The following is a 16,574-nucleotide window of genomic DNA, read 5'->3' as shown; positions in this document are numbered from 1 at the left end:
ATTCATTATAAGAAAACTAAGGTTTAATATCCTGTAAATCATTTTATTTGACTCAAAAAGATTTACTCGAATGAAGATTTTTTAGACCGTTTTCTAAAGCTTTAAACTAATTGTCCATCTTTGTATAATCCCTAGACATATAAATAGTGATTTTCATCAGCAAACCATGTGTCTAAAAATATGCAAAGGTACAAAAGGTCTCAGGTGCACGACCAAGGCTGGCGACCAGAGGCCCTCGACCATGACACGCCTTTAGTTCAAATAACTTTTTTAATTAACTAAATAAGGTAATTAAGGTCAATTAACTAATTCAGGTTGCATGTAAAGTAATAAACCCACAATCTTTAATGTGACAGACATTTGTAGATTACATAACAGTCCATTTTTGTCATTTGAAATGTCACAAACATTTGGTTAATCCTTTGAACAGCAACAATGTTTTTCAAACGATGACAGATCTGCCAAAATGACTCACTTTAACACAGATTTGGCAGGCACTAATGTTAGTTTTAAACTCTGACATATCAGGTGTATTCCATAACAAATTACTCATTTGAGTCATACAAAAAATGTATTAAATGTAGTCATGAAAAAAAAACCCAGCAGAGGTAAATTTGGGGGCAATATCATACATGTTGTTGCCCACCCGCTGTGGATTTGAATGCCTCCTCAGCTGCACCGGCAGACAGCTCAGCTTGTATTTTTGGCCTCTGATGTAACTGCTGGGAGCCACGAGGGACCTTGTATAACTTATTTACTCAATCTGATGCACAAACTCTGTGCACTTCTGTCTATTAAAAGCATAAAAAGCATGCTACTCACTGCTAAGCCATGATATGTTTTGCACACTTAAGACACAGGAGATCCAGGCGTGCATAGGTTCTTAAGAATAGTTTTCTGACAACACTGAAAATACAGAAAGACACTCAGTATGCGTATTCATTGTTAGTGGTCTGAGCTCTGGGACGCTCCTTATTGACACTCATGGACTTAAGTACTCTGACAATAACTTCCCATATTTTAATTCTAGGTGAAACACTTATGAACTCTGACTATATCACAACTAACAAATCAAACCTTTAACTACATTTTTTTCCTTGTGTCTAGGTGTGACTGATGGTTGACCTAATCTGTTGTATCTGAGTCTCAGGTGGATGTCTTTCTCGTAAAGGATTTCTAGTTGAAGCTCATGGCAACTCAGGATCACTCTCTTCTGCTTTATCAGATAACACCTGTTCAGCGTTGACCTCATCTGCTTGGTCAGATGACTCCTCTTGCTCAACTCCTTCGTTTCTCCGTGCTCCACCTCTGGTTGCATCCTTTCTTCCTCAGCCTCTGCTGGTCAGTTCTCTGACAGATGCTTGTGGCTGGACTTCCTCTGCATTTGCTCTCAGCTGGCGCCGAACGTGTTGATGTGGTTCTGATGGTCGTGTGGTGATGAATCTCGAGTTACTTTCATCCTCAGAGCTACTTTCAGAGTTTCTGACCTTCTGTTTTTGCTGCCTTTTCTTCGTTATACTTGTTTTTGACTTCCTCTTTTCCATTTTCTCTCTCTCTCTTGTTGATCGTGTTCTACGGGCAGGAAGTCGCAGTAACAGATTTATTTGCAGTACTCTGGTTTTTCCTGGGCCTCTCTCAGGCTGTACAACAGAGACAGGACTGTCCTTGTGTTTTCTGTCGGTTATCACATGGATTTTCTTTTCCCAATATAATTGGTGATGAGTTTTCAAGGTTCCCTCTGTCTTTGAAATTCTGCAGCAGTACTCTACACCCATTAGCTTTTTGGTCATAATGCTTCTTAGCTCTACCTTTCTCCCTCTGGACTGTCTGCGATGCCTGAATGCCTCCTGCATCCGCCTTCTCCACTCACTTGCATATTCACTGTGAGAAGCGCCTTGGTCGGTTGGTTTCAGGCCAAACGATATGTCAACAGGAGGTCTGGGGTTCCTACCATAGAGAAGGTAGCATCGGGCATATCCTGTTGCTTCACTGCGCGTACAGTTCTACGCATGCACAACTTTAGCTGAGGAGTTCTTCCAGTCTGACTCGGTGTCTTCTGTCAGATTTCTGAGCATAGAAAGGAGTGTTCGGTTAAACCTCTCCACCTGTTTCCAGGTGGGTGATAGGGTGTCATGTCTGAACCTTGAATGCCACAGTATTCTTCAAGCTTTGAGAATCCCTGCCCTGGTAGGGAATCCAAACTTGAGCATAAAGTCGCCAAATATCTTTTCAGCTGCAGTTTTGGCTGACTTGTTGGTGCGTGCGTATGCCTGTGCGAAGCGCGTGAAGTGATCCATCACAACTAGGATATGCTTATATCCTCCCTCACAGCATTACAGATGCAGGTAGGCAATTGAGACCATCTCAAAAGGGTAGGTGGTCACCATATTAACCAGTGGTGCTCTGGTTGGCTTGTTCAGACACTTCCGTTTTAGACAGCTGCACACCTTTGTCACGTAGAGCCCCACATCGTTTTGCATATGTTGCCCTCTCTCTTTGATTGCTGTTCTAAACAGAGGCCTCACATGGTGCATGGGATCTTTGTTGGAGAGGGTCTACTTGAAATTATACTAGACTGTTAATATAAGATAAAACTCCCATGCATGTAAGCTAGTATATCTGTAGCCCTGATCAAACCCCTGATTGCCTTTGGTGAATATAACATTAGGTGCACACATGAAGGTCATACACACATTGAATGAGGCAATATGGACATTTATTCACCCCACCCACAACCCACAGAGTACCCAGAAGCCCCACGTATTCCCAGCCCTCAATAGTCCGGTCTAGGGTACTCTTCGTTAGCGCGCTTGTTGGAGCTCATGTCACCTCGGAGCAGAGCGATTTGTCACGACTCCCTGCGGTCCCGGCAGAGGCGATGATAGCAGAAGCCTTCGTCCTGCCTCCCGATTCCTCGGTGGCAGCGCCGTGTTCGGCAAACCCTCCCAGCTGACGGCCCCTAGCTGCCGCTCACAGGTCTCCCGATCGCAACCTCTCGATGGCAATCCCCGCAGCGTCCGACCGTGCCTTAGATCCGCTCCCGTTATCCTCTAGCGTAGCTGCTACTTCGTTCCCATCATCACCCCGTGGCTCCAACAAACAAAACACATCTCTCCTCTCAACCACCACAACTCTTACTCGTTCACCCTCTTCATCCTCAACTTGGGATTGATAGGTCCGCCTCCGCGTGAGGTTCAAACCCCACCCAATAAAATGGAACGCCCAAACATTTTTCCCACAGAACTGCTCACAGAAATGCCCTCGAACACATGGAAACAACAAAATAGCAGGGCGCTACACTTATGAGGCCAACAGAATCATCTCTAAACAGGCTGAGTGTTCGCTCTACGCAGAGATGTCCCTTTTCCTCATGTAGCTCCCTGTGGATCAGCTGACTGAATGTTGCAGGTAACACTAGTTGAGCTTGAACCCTGACTTTCTATACAGGATACCATCTTCATTAACGTACAACTTGTTTTTCTCCCTCACTAGAATAGAGACGTCATTGCGTCTATCTCTTAACCCGAGAGGAGGCCACTGTCCTGTGAGGACATATTCTCACCTTGCCAATGACTGGATGATCCTCTTGTGCTTTCTTTAAGTTTTCAATGGACACTTCTTCCACTGGGGATGTTACTTGTTCTCTTTCTACATCCTCGCATGCTGTATTGATGCTGACTGGACGCATCCAGGCCTCATGCTCTCGGAGAGAAGCAGCCGAAGCTAACCGAGAGCGAGTGTCTTGTGGTCCTCTGTCGGGGGAACGAAAGCCGCCATCAAAATAGAGTCGCGTTTCGGTGAGAAGCCGGAGAGAGTCGGACCGGTTCTGGTGGACAATGTTGAGAGAAACCTGCTGGGGGAGTTAACTGCTTCACCTGCACAGGTTGTTCAGCCTGAGAACATCCAGGTTTGTCTGAGCATCCGACCATTTACTGCAGCGGAGAACCTCACCAGGGAGTCACAGGATTGTGACCATCGAGGGCCCGACACTGCGGTCCTGACGGCTCCAAGGTGCTGTCAATCAAACAGGCAGAGCGACAAGTCCCTCCCACAAACGGCACAGAGGTTCACCTTCACACAGGTGTTTGATCCAGAGGCCAGCCAGAAGGTTGAGGGTTCAGTTCGTGGTTGGGTCTGCGAGGTTCTTACTGGAGGAAACTGTTTAGTGTTCACATGCGGAGTCACCAACACTGGCAAAACCTTCACATTCCTGGGTCTGAACCATGACTCTGGTCTGTTGCCCAGGTCTGTCAGTCATCTTCATCAGTATTGACGGCCGTCTGTACGGCCGGTCTGATCTGCTGCAGCGCTGCAGTCCAGCAGCAAGAGGAGTCTGCTGAGGCTGTTTAAGGAGAGCGACAGAAGTCAGACGAGTGGCAGATCAACTTTTCTTGACGCGACGGTTTGGACTGTCACATTCAAGCGGTCAGATTTTCTTTCTGCTCGACAGCCTCTGGAGAGGTGCCCTGTCCAACCACACTTAAAGCAGTGTTAACACTGATCAGCTGTTCCCTGCTGCTGACACACTCTTCATCCTCTTCGTATTAACTCTCACTTGGTGTCTTGGCCTTGAGGGTTAGTTAGGCTTTTCTTTATTTCTGCCATTTCTTCTCTCAACAATCTGACTGTTTTTAAAGGTTCTGAGTCTCTTGAACTGGTGACAGCAATTGTTTTATAACCCTTTGGCTCTACAACTCCTCGGCTCTACAACTTCTGCAGACTTCTCCTGAACCCCAGCTCTGGCTTTGTCTGCCCCTGATGCTGCAGACTGGTCTGCATCTCTGTCTGTAGTTCATTCGCTTTTTTTTAAACAATGTATTTATTGTTTTTTAGTCTGCAAGTCACAAATTGAAAATCAACAGAACAAATCACAGCAAACATTTTCACCCTGTCCCCTCCCATGATAATGAAGTAACTAAATAGTTAAATTAAAACAGATTAAAATAAAATACGATAAAATATTCTGGCAAGATGTTGTTGATATGATTGATCAAATTTTATCAACGACATTACCATTGAATCCCAAACTTTTTATTCTTGGTGGATATCCTACCATACCACGTCTACAAAACAAAGACTTTAAATATGTTTAACCTAGTCCGGAGCAGGTTTAGTCACAGTTCACTGGATAAGATGGCCACTCTCATGGGACAACATTGGCCTGTCTCTTACTGAGAGATCCCATTGAGGAAGGAGCGATAATAGTTAAATTAGAGTTCTTCCAGATCGTAAAGATCTGTTCACACATGATGATGACTTTCTGTACGAGCGCTAAAGATTCAGCCGACAAGGACTCGTTTATTTAGGGGAGTTCCTCGAGCCGTATATCGCAAACACAACACAGAGAAGCAAAGCGCTAACTGTCTCTCAGACTCTGTGCATTGCTTTATGTTTTTTTGCAAGCGGTACATTTCTGTACAGTGTCGGCGACGCTGAAAACATCGGGAAAGCCACTGTATGCCGTGAGGTTCGGAAAGTTTATTTGGCGGTTAAGAAGTGTATGCATTTGTTCATTACATTCCCTGGACATGTCTGAGTAAATGCAATCAAGGAGGGATTTTATGGAATTGCAGGTATTTGAGTTATTCAATATTTCACCATTTAATGAGAATGCATTCCTATCACCACTCATCACAGAGCTTATCCTTATGCAGAGTTTCCCAATGTCAAAAACGACAAACGAGGGTGTTTTTGTCAAGCAAAAAGGCTTTTACAGCATTAATGTGCAGGTACTTATCACATCATTTTTCCTCCAATTACATTGCTCTAAAAATAAACATCTGTCTTTGACAATACAGGTCATGGGCCCGGCTGTAGCCTTTCCACGTACTGTACGATGCTCCTGACTCATCTTCATGATCTGTGACTCCACCTGCCTCATCACACATGTTGAGGCCAAGTGTCCGGGCTCCGTCCACGACGGCAGACTCTTCAGAGAGTCGACACTGTGCCACAGCTTTGAGCAAGGTGTAGTCCATTTCATGTCATTCAGAAATTGCTTATTTTATGTGGAGGTGATCTAACATTGTACATCTCATGTACCATAGGTCGCTACGATGGACTCCATCGACTGTGGCTCAGTGGTGAGCTGGATCGTCTCTCAATAAGAGGATTGGCGGTTCGATCCCAGGCGCCGTTAGCCCATGTCGATGTGTCCTTGAGCAAGACACTTAACTACGATGACCAGACGTCCTCTTTTGAGACCTAAAAAATGCGTCCGACAGGGATTCCAAAAACGTCCGAGATTTTGCCTCGTGTGATGTTCGTGTTTATCTGCAAAACTGCAGCAAGAGGAGAAAGCTCATTGAGTAAATTTAAGCGACAGACTTTTGTTAGTAAAACAGACACTTCTGTTTCGGCTGCAGAGGGTACTTTTGCTTTTCATACAATAAAGCATCACAGCAGCTGCAGATCAATGGACTGCACATCTGGTCAACAAGAAAATATTGTATATAAGTGCACATCCCCTCCCGTGACAAAGTGTCCTCTTTTTAACAAACTCTGGTCACCCTAACTTAACCCTAAATGTCTCCAGGAGCTGAGCCGACGGAGTATGAATGGTTGATATACTGATGTGGCTCCTTCATGGTGGCTCCTCCCATCAGGGTGTGAATGGGTGAATGATGTCATGCAGTGTTGAAGCGCTTTGAGTGGTCGGAAGACTAGAAAAGCGATATACAAGTATGGGTTCATTTACCATGTTACTCCTAATTGGAGACAGGGGTTATGCCTGCAAGCCATACCTCATGACCCCATATGCAGAGCCTGCACCAGGACCTCAAGTCCGTTTCAACGGGGCTCTGGCTCGAACAAGATCCCGGATGGAAATAACCTTCGGCTAACAATGTCTGCGGGTGGCAGAGGGCATGTGATATAACTGGGGCTTGTGCAGTGCTCCACAATCAGGAAGGAGAGGGTCCCAGTTATTATGGACCATCCTGACGATGACCTGGAGCCAGTCCACATGAACGAGCAGGCCGGACCTGCTGCACGGGACAGAATTGCCCAAGTTCATTTTAGTTATGGTTGAGATGACTCTGGGTAATGTTGGACACATTTAATGTGTTTTCTCTTTATGTTTGCATGTTTCACTTCTATGATTAATGGGTCATGGTTTGCCACCTTCATTGCTTTCACTTTCTGAATAAAAGAACATGTTCAAGAACAATTGAAGAGATCCATGTTGTACGATAAAGCTTTTATTTCTCAGCCTGTAAATGAAGAAATACTCATTTCAGTTCAGTTTCAATTCATGCCAAAGCTCACAACTACTTGAGGCAAAGATTTGCTTTACCTGGTTCCTCTTACACGCAGCTGCTGATCCAGTAGAGCAGTCCTCCTGTTGAGTTCTCATTTTGAGTTGTTTTATGCGATTTCTGTACGCAAGTATCGCTTGTACAGATTTTTAACATTTTCATTGTCAGCCTGAATAAAAGACAAGAAAACCATTCATTCACCGCAGTGGGCCGATACATTATCCTAACATTATCCTAACACTTCCGCATTTAAATGATCTGCGATCCTTCGCCACGCTCCTTGCTGAGCCTTTGCAGCAGTGGCGGTGTTAGATTTGGCATTAATGATAGATTTCACTTCCTCATATTCTGTCATTCCTTCCTGCTCCTCCAGAGAAATATGCGGCTCTTGGTTTGGATTTGAGTGCCATCGTTTGCGTATGAATATCAGTAAATCTGTGATCTACGGTCCTTCCTTTTGAAGACGAGCGTGCACTCGCAATTATCTTGAGGATTTACATCTAGTTAGAATAAACGAGACCGCTTGAGGGAGGATCACCTTTGTGGAACAGACATATCCTGTAGTCAATCATCTCGTTAGGTTAAGCTGGATAACAGGACATTTGATCGACTTTGTTGAACCACGTACATGGAACAAGGACCTGGTCTTGTAGGTGTTGCTCATTGTCAGTGTCTTTAGGAAATGCATTGCAATTTCTTCATCTTCATCATTAATGACATTGTCCTTTTCCCCAAAGGACCCCTGAGCTAACCCGAGTATCTGCCTGAACTTAATCCTCGTAACCAAAACATTCAAACATACATTGCAGATACACAAATACATGTCAGGAAAACAAACAAACAATTAACAATCCATAAAAATAAACAAATTGGAATATGTGGGGGTGTCCATGTTCAGTTCCTTCATGATGACCCATGTTACTGTGGGCCCCACGTGAGTTTCTCTCTACTCCCAACATTGAACAGACTAAATAATGCATGTACAAGCTGGTTGGGTTCTATTGTGGGCTTTTAAAGTCTTTAGCACGAGGGTCAAGTGCACCCACTGGCATTAAAAACTCAGCAATGGAACAGCTGGAGGCAGAACAACTGGAGTTCACAAGGCAGTATAGACATCAGGGAATCCATTTTGAATCCCTCGGGCCGTTGGTTCTCCAAACACTCCTGAAGCTACACTGAATGAAATGACCTCAATTTATCAGAATAACCTGAATATAAAAAGAAATTGGATATTTCAGGATTTGTTGGGGCAATTTAGTGCAGAAGGGGGTTAATTATTAAATTTCACATCAGTTCAGGCTACTCCAATATTTGTCTCTATTAAACCAAATGGTCAGGGGCCTGGACTTAGCTTTGAGTGTGACAAGTCAGCGTTCCTCTTACAGTCACCTCTGCACAAGGCAGCATTTAATCCCATTCATTCATGGACCTGAGCTACGTATTCTGTATACAAGGTGTTGAATAACTATGAGTTTCACTTGACGCGCTAAAAAAAGTGACTTTACCAATGTGGCCGTTAGCGTGTTGCACCACAAGCAATGCCGTCTCACTTTGACATCAGACACCTGGGTAAGGACACAGAGGCCACACCACGGTAGTGAGTGGAGAGCAAAGCTTCATTCAGGCAGACAACAGGAAACAGACCAGGAGGGAGGAAGGCAGGAATCTCAGGGACAGAAGAATGTGGTTGGACAGAAGCAGCGTGGAGACGTGTTAAGAAGAAGTGTTGGAGAGGCCGTGAGAGAAGCTGAGGGTGAAATACTGAAGGAGGAGGTGCAGCAGAGTGGACAGGTGAAAGGGACGGATGGTCAGGTGGGCGTGGCTAAGAGGTGAGCAGAATAACACGATGAGGTGGGCGTGGCTAACAGGTGAGCAGAATAACACGATGAGGTGGGCGTGGCTAACAGGTGAGCAGAATAACACAATGAGGTGGGCGTGGCTAACAGGTGAGCAGAATAACACAATGGGTGGGCGTGGCTAACAGGTGAGCAGAATAACACAATGAGGTGGGCGTGGCTAACAGGTGAGCAGAATAACACGATGAGGTGGGCGTGGCTAACAGGTGAGCAGAATAACACGGTGAGGTCGGCGTGGCTAACAGGTGAGCAGAATAACACGGTGAGGTGGGCGTGGCTAACAGGTGAGCAGAATAACACAATGAGGTGGGCGTGGCTAACAGGTGAGCAGAATAACACAATGAGGTGGGCGTGGCTAACAGGTGAGCAGAATAAGATTGACCATAATCTTAATCACAACGCTGAAGTAAACATTTTCAGAATAAAGTCTGAAGTGAAGTAACTTGTGTAAATGTAGAACTTGAAGAGTATTCCCTTCACACCGTCTTTCCACTCAGTGATGCTACCTTTTGGCAGTGGCAAATATCGGAGGGAAAAAAAAGATATGTAAGGTCACTGTGTACTTCAAAAATAATAATAAATGCCTAAATGCCATTAGAGTAAACGAGTAAGGCTGGGACATTAAATTACTTCGCAGTGACCCTGTGTTGACTTGACTGCTCACTTTCCAGTGAAAGCTCCAGTGAAAAACAAGAGATGCGGTGGCATCAGTATGCTCAGTGCAGGAGCTGCATCATTTAAACAGTGACCATAAACGCTGTCTGGCAGGAGAGGGATGTGAGTGATGAAGACAGACCGGAGAGGGCGATGTGACAACACACTCGCTCTCCAAAACCCTCCATTAGCTGTCTCAAGAGGGGAACTCTGTGTGTGTGTGTGTGTGTGTGTGTGTGTGTGTGTGTGTGTGTGTGTGTGTGCGTGTGCGTGTGTGTTCGTTCAAATGCTCTGGCAAATAAAATAAAACATGTAAAACTGGTGTCTTTCTGTTTGTCCAGAATGTAATGACATGGTTTATGTTTAGACTCATAATATCTATATGCTGAGCCAATCAGAGGCCGAGTACAGCGGGAAGGTCTGGTGATGAAACGCTGCATAATAATTAGCGTTGTGCTTTTCATACAGAGTATTTTCTGAGTAATGAATCTTTAGAATAATGGCCGTTGGTCTCTGGCACAACAGGCCGTCTGACGAATGGGCTTTTGGTCCAATGTTTCACACTATAAGAGGTAATATGACATTGGAATAGTTATTATAATAATAATAATAATCGTCACATGGAATAATGGCATGGCATCGTGCCAGCATGAGGTTGATGTTTCAGGTAATAAATGAAAAGAATCAGCAACTGGAGGGATTGCCCTGCAACGTGGTGCAAACATTAATGTCCCTCTTGGAACAATTGATCCTCCCTTTAGAGATCCCTTCATCTTTTATTGACCCCGACTGGTCAACACTTTATGCTTTCGCCTTGTGAAAAATGCCAGCAACATAGAACAAAGTTCAAAACAGGTATGATTTGTGTTTATTATTGATTATCAAATGTGAGCATGCTTGCACACTAAGATGGTGAACATCACACTGGCTACTTCAGTATGTTGGAACGCTGACTCGACAATATGTACCAACCTGCAGCCCGCAAACACGTCCGACTGCCTTTCACACAAAATTGCAAAAAAGAGCAAAAATGTCCCCTAATTTAAAATGTTAAATGTGATGTGTTGTCATATGGCTGCAAAGAGAAACAATCCAGCAGCACATATTACATCATCAACATGTACAGCTGTATATGAGTTCATGTTGATAAACCAAGTCTCCTCAGGAAGATGAAAACTGTTCCTGAGGGTGATGTGGTTCTGTGGACTTCAGCAGGTCCTGGACGCCACGTGAAGCTCCAGTCACAAGTAATACATCTGGTCTCTCCATCAACAACTTCTCTCCTAAATGTACCTGACGGCTCTTTAATTGTGGCTTCATTCTGGCCGACGAGGCGGTCCAACCACAGACAAGATGCCTCTCCGCTGCCGCTTCCCTGGCTTCTAATGGAGGAGTCTCAACTGTGTGTTTTGCTCAATCACATTGTCCAAAAATCTCACAAATAGAACAAAAGACTTCATCAGAGCCGAGGAGCGTTCCAGGAAATTCTGCATACAGATTCAATTCCCCCGAGATAACAACAAACAGCGTTGGCAGCGTTCACGGAATATTTCATCAAGCTAGAAAGTACATTTTTCACCATGAAGAAGTCTGTACAGTACATGTTTGAGTCTTTACTTGTCTCTGAGCAAGCGAGCATCACATATATAATCTATATTCATCTCCTGTGTTCCCGCAGGTTTGTCAAAATAGATTTAAAAAGTCCCACAAATTCCAAGAGAGGCTGTGATACACGGTAAAAATACATATTTCTCTGGGAGATTTTGGGCTTTGTGCCATCATCATGTTCTGTGGTCGGCGCTATTTAAAACCTCATTACTTATCCAAAAGGAAAAGTGTCGATCCTCGGGGGAGCAGAACATTTCTGGGATACATTTGTTATTTTTTGCTCTCTCTCTCGTTTCTCAGGTGCTTCCAATTACCCGTCCGGGCCGGAGATAACGGACCTGACAGAGCGGTGACCCGTGCCAGTGTGAACGCTCTGCAGCCGTAATCAGTGTGTGATCTGTGATTCTGGTGATAGCTCCTTGGCTGTGATGTAGTCACATTTCTGTTGAAGACCCTCCTGCCTCTGGTTGTGGGTTCATATCATTATTAATTAAGTTAATAAAGTCCTGCTTGGGTTTCCTGTGATTCTTTTTCCTGGTTGTAATTTCCTTGTTTCTCCCTCATCCCCTGGTCTAATCCGGGAACGTAACAACTGCTCATGTAAATTTAATATGTGCCCTGATTTATTCCTGTCTGTAGATGACGTTCAGACTGATCTTTGCTGTGGTTAATCACAACCCCCACTATATTATTTATGAGTCGACCAATGGCACACGCTTAAAGGTACCGACCTACTTATTTGTTTGTAAAGCCTTACAGGATGGCAAAAAGCCTTGAGCGATGAAAGATGCAGATGCTTTCTTACGTTCTGTGATAAATCAGCACATTTAGGAACAAAGTGCAAGACACTGAGGTCGCTGAAGGTAAGAAGGTGTGTCAGACTGTGGTGGAGAGCAGCTGCCACGATTGATGGAGAACCTGAACAGGAAGAGACCATTTCTCAGTCTGGACCCTCATGACATCCACGTGACCGCTTCAACACCAATGTGTCTTCATTAGCATCAGTACAACCATAACTGTCTTTATTAATATTGCTACAGCAATCAAAAGTCCCTCCAGCTGTTAACCCTTCAGTGTTTTAGGCCTTTTTCTTGATTGTACATCATTTCTTAAGTTTACCTTTGAAAGGTATGTGCATAACATGTGTTACATCAACAATTGCAAAACAGTCTCAGCTCTGAATATGAAACTGAGAAATGACTTCATACTGCACATGAAGCTTCATGGGGTGTGTGCGAATGAAACATGACCATTACAACATTTGTTTTTAAATAGAAATATGTATTTCACATTTAAAAATATGTCTTTATGCAATATGCATGTTCAGAAATAGAAAAAAGAAAACAACTATTTACACAGACTATTTACAATAAGCTTCACTATAATGACGTCATGCCATGACACAGTTTCTGTCCGGCAGGGGGACACGGCACTCCCTCCACTCGCTGACATGCGACCTCTTTGCTCGGCGGCGGCGCTGGAGGGGCGGGCGGTGAAACCTCTCTGTCAGATGAATTACTACGAGTCAGAACCGAGCTCACTGAAAGAAAGTTGACAGGGACGGTTACGAGGGTTACGATTTATTTCAGAAAAATGATCTGTGGTTTCTTCTTACTCCAGTTCCCTCCATGAGCGAGCTCTGTCCTCCTGCCGGGTGCCCTCCTCTCTTTATGTTGCTGTGGCCACCAGGACCTCCCTGACCTCCTGACCTCCTGACCTCCTGACCCCTGCCAGTGAGCCCAACGGACAGATGTTCTTTTTATGAAAATACAACACTTTAAAGGTTTCATGAAATGGTTTATTTCTGTGTCATGTGTGGCTCCAGGAAGGTGACCACGTCTAGAGGAAGGGCACACACTGGAGACAGGGGAGCAAAAGGCATAAACTTTTAAAACAAAGGTTTATTAAAGTTAACCTCCACTCGCAACCAACACCACAGCGTCAGTGTGGCCTGAACATCACCTCAGAGAGTAACTTGCTTCTCACCGGTTGGAGCACAACAAAGCCTCTGGGACAGGAGTTGGCACATCTAAATGAAATGGCGCGTCATTCTGACCATGAGACAGTGACCTGTTCAGCTGAATGTTGATGCTGTTCTCAAGTTTTAAACAGTTTTACAGAAGAATCTCAGTCAACAGATGATGTGTAATGGAGACCGGTGGGTCTGTGCCTGATGCATAGCAACGTAGCGCTACAGTTGCGCAGCAGAGGATGCTGGGTCTTTTGTTCTGTCAGCGGAGAGCAGAACAACTAAAGGCCAGTCACGGCCTGAGGGCAAGCGAGCGCTGGTGTGCTGAGGCCTCTTCTGGCCTTTGGGCTCGATTGTTCAAAGAATTCCTGCACGCCGTCTGAGGAAAGACGCTCTGGCATATCCCGCTCTCGCTGGCGTTCAGTCATGAGCAGCCGGCGTTTCATTCCACAGAGCGGCTGCATCGCGCGCTCACTGCCTGCTCAGTAAAGAGGGTTATTTCCTAAGTCCTGTGTCTGGGGGGCTTTCATAATAATGACATCTTATCAGGGGAGTCCTCTTTGTTCCAAGCTAAAATTACCATATAGCCCCCAGTGTACACACTCTGCAACACACCAGTAGCACAAGACGGAAAAGTTAAGTTGAAGACTAAGTGAACTTCCATTATTGCTGACTGAAAGAAAAAATGCTCTCCTGGAAGTTATTCTGACAGCTGGATCAAAATGCAGAAAAACAGCAGAGAAACTGCAGCTTAAACATTTTTTTGTGGATGTTACAGCTCGTATTTCTGAAATACATATCACATTGCATCATCGTTTTATCATTTGTTCATACTCTGTTGTGATTAGTAAAGTGTGTGTGTGTGTGTGTGTGTGTGTGTGTGTGTGTGTGTGTGTGTGTGTGTGTGTGTGTGTGTGTGTGTGTGACAGAGGGAATCTCGTCTCCGGGGTAACCGATAGTTAAACTGTTAAAAACTGTAGAACCAGTGTTGTCTCCAGACTTCTTTTCCCCGTTTGAGTCATCTTAGGAACCTCAAATTAATTCCATTACTTGTGTTTATTTTATGTATTTGTTCAGCAAAGTTTGTGAAAAAAAATGTATATCTGCAAAATAAAATTACTCATAAAAGATATTTTGATCATAACATCCAGCATGATGTGAGCCAGATTCCCCAAAATGCCTCCTGAAGTGTCAATAAGACACCTTTTTGGAAAGATTAGGACCTAAAGAATCAGAATCTGCATCAAAAATCACAATAAAACAAAGTCTTGTCCTGTTAGGAAGGAGTTTTAGTGAAAACAATGTTTCATTCGGTTTGAAAATAGAAAAATTACGTATTTTATGGCAAAAGAATGTCTGAATGGGGCATGCTGGGACTTGAAATGGGCGCGGGAGGATTTTCGAAAAGGTTAAATGATTACTACTGTTGTAAATGATTGGTTTATAATCATCACAATGCGTGTGAGTTGCTTTGACTCATGCATGTGCCTCTGGTTAACATATGGAAGCATTGTGACGACTATACAGCTTTTACTCTTATTCAAAACAATGCTAACGATTCACTTTGCATTTCCTCATCACGAGCGGAGGGAGGCCTCCTCGTCCAGGTTGCACAGACCAGTCAAGAAGACAAGTGGTCAGGGAGCCACGGCATTGCACTGTGACACCCATCTGCAAAGTCATTACATTCCCAGATTAAAAGCTATTACTAATCCTGATTGCTAAAGCCAATGAGCCGTACCATGCAGCTTCTTCTGCAATCAGGGCCGAAGGAGGGATGGACTGGAACTCGCAGCCAAAGAGCCGAGTTTGTCTTCAGCAAGATGTTGTCTTCCTTCCTCTCACTTAACCCATTTGTGTTGAGCACACAGGCCTACAGAGTACAGTACATACAGCATGCATCATTTAGGACAGTACAGCACATTGTACTAATAAGTACTATATCATGTAATAAATGCATTGAAGCTGTTCTAGATTGTTAGAGGACCTGTGGTGCTTCTAACTGTGCATCCTCAAAACACACACACACACACACACACACACACACACACACACACACACACACACACACACACACACACACACACACACACACACAGGTTTCCTGGCCTGGATTCAGAAGGGACGACAGGTCATTAGACAAATGAATGCAATCACGAGTAGATAAGTGGAGGCTCATACGGGCCAACGACTGTTCAATGTGGGTCAAGAAACTGCACTGCTGTCTGATAATGACATCTACACAAACACTGCAACAATGGCAGAGCATGCATAGAATATGTGCACAACGTATCGAGTGACAGAAGGAAGGCTCTCAGGCAGACGCTGGAGGATGCATATCACTCACTGAACAATATACTGTTAATCTTTAATAACCCGATGGAGAATAGAGCTCTGCAAAGGAATAAAACAGGTTGCAACTTCTGTCAATAGACTTTGTTATGCGGCTTCATTGTGTTTGACGAACAATAAAACCCATGAACAATGCTCACTGTTGAACTGGTTGACGTGATTTTTTATTAGCATTAACAATACATATTATTAAACCGCCACTTTAAATGCAGCATTTCCTTTTTGTACGATTATTTTCAGGTGTTTCGGGCCTGTGAGCAGATGAAGAGTGAAGAAGCAAACTGTGTACGGCTACGAGAAGAAAAGCTTTTGGGTTCACGATATAAAAAAAAGGAAAGAGTACCACGAATACCACCATCTGTTCCACAAATTGTGTGACGAGAGCTTTCAGTTGTACTTTCGGCTGAGCAGGAGTCAGTTTGAGATTCTTCTGAGCAGCAGAGTCGTGTTTCCATCTAGAATTGTAAAGCTCTTCAAATTAAACACCGCTAACGTTAGCGCCTCGTCGGAGGCCATTTTCTTTTGAATTCCCCGCTGTTCACACCACACGAAGACATAAAGCCCGCCTCCTGCTCGATCTGATTGGCTGCTTTGGCCGAGCGTGACAGTGATGAGCTGTACGACTCCGCTCTCTTCAAAATAAAATTCACACACACTCAACAGGATCGTTGAATAATAAACAAAAATAAGATATAATACATTGAAAAAAGTGACAGAGTGTATTTTTAACTCTGTTACAACAGTACATAGTACAGTAAAGTGTTTATGGATGTGTACTCTTGATTTATATACACACATATATAACTGTCTTTCATCTCCAGACCTGCTTGCCGCCTGCGAGCGGCTGGGCTGTACAAGAAGCATCTCTGTGACTCGTCC

The 16,574-nt window shown here is 44.2% G+C and overlaps 1 pseudogene; it reads left to right on the top strand.

The window, feature by feature from the left end:
• Positions 1-2,878: 2,878 nt before the first annotated feature.
• On the top strand, positions 2,879-11,727 carry LOC137789057 (putative nuclease HARBI1; annotated as a pseudogene).
• Positions 11,728-16,574: the final 4,847 nt, after the last annotated feature.

The sequence above is a fragment of the Clinocottus analis genome, unplaced genomic scaffold, assembly GCF_023055335.1.
Source record: "Clinocottus analis isolate CAN_PGR_092001 unplaced genomic scaffold, fCliAna1.0.p SCAF_18, whole genome shotgun sequence".
NCBI lineage: Eukaryota > Metazoa > Chordata > Actinopteri > Perciformes > Cottidae > Clinocottus > Clinocottus analis.
Note: the sequence above shows the minus strand (reverse complement) of the source record. Positions and strands in the feature narration are given on the sequence as shown.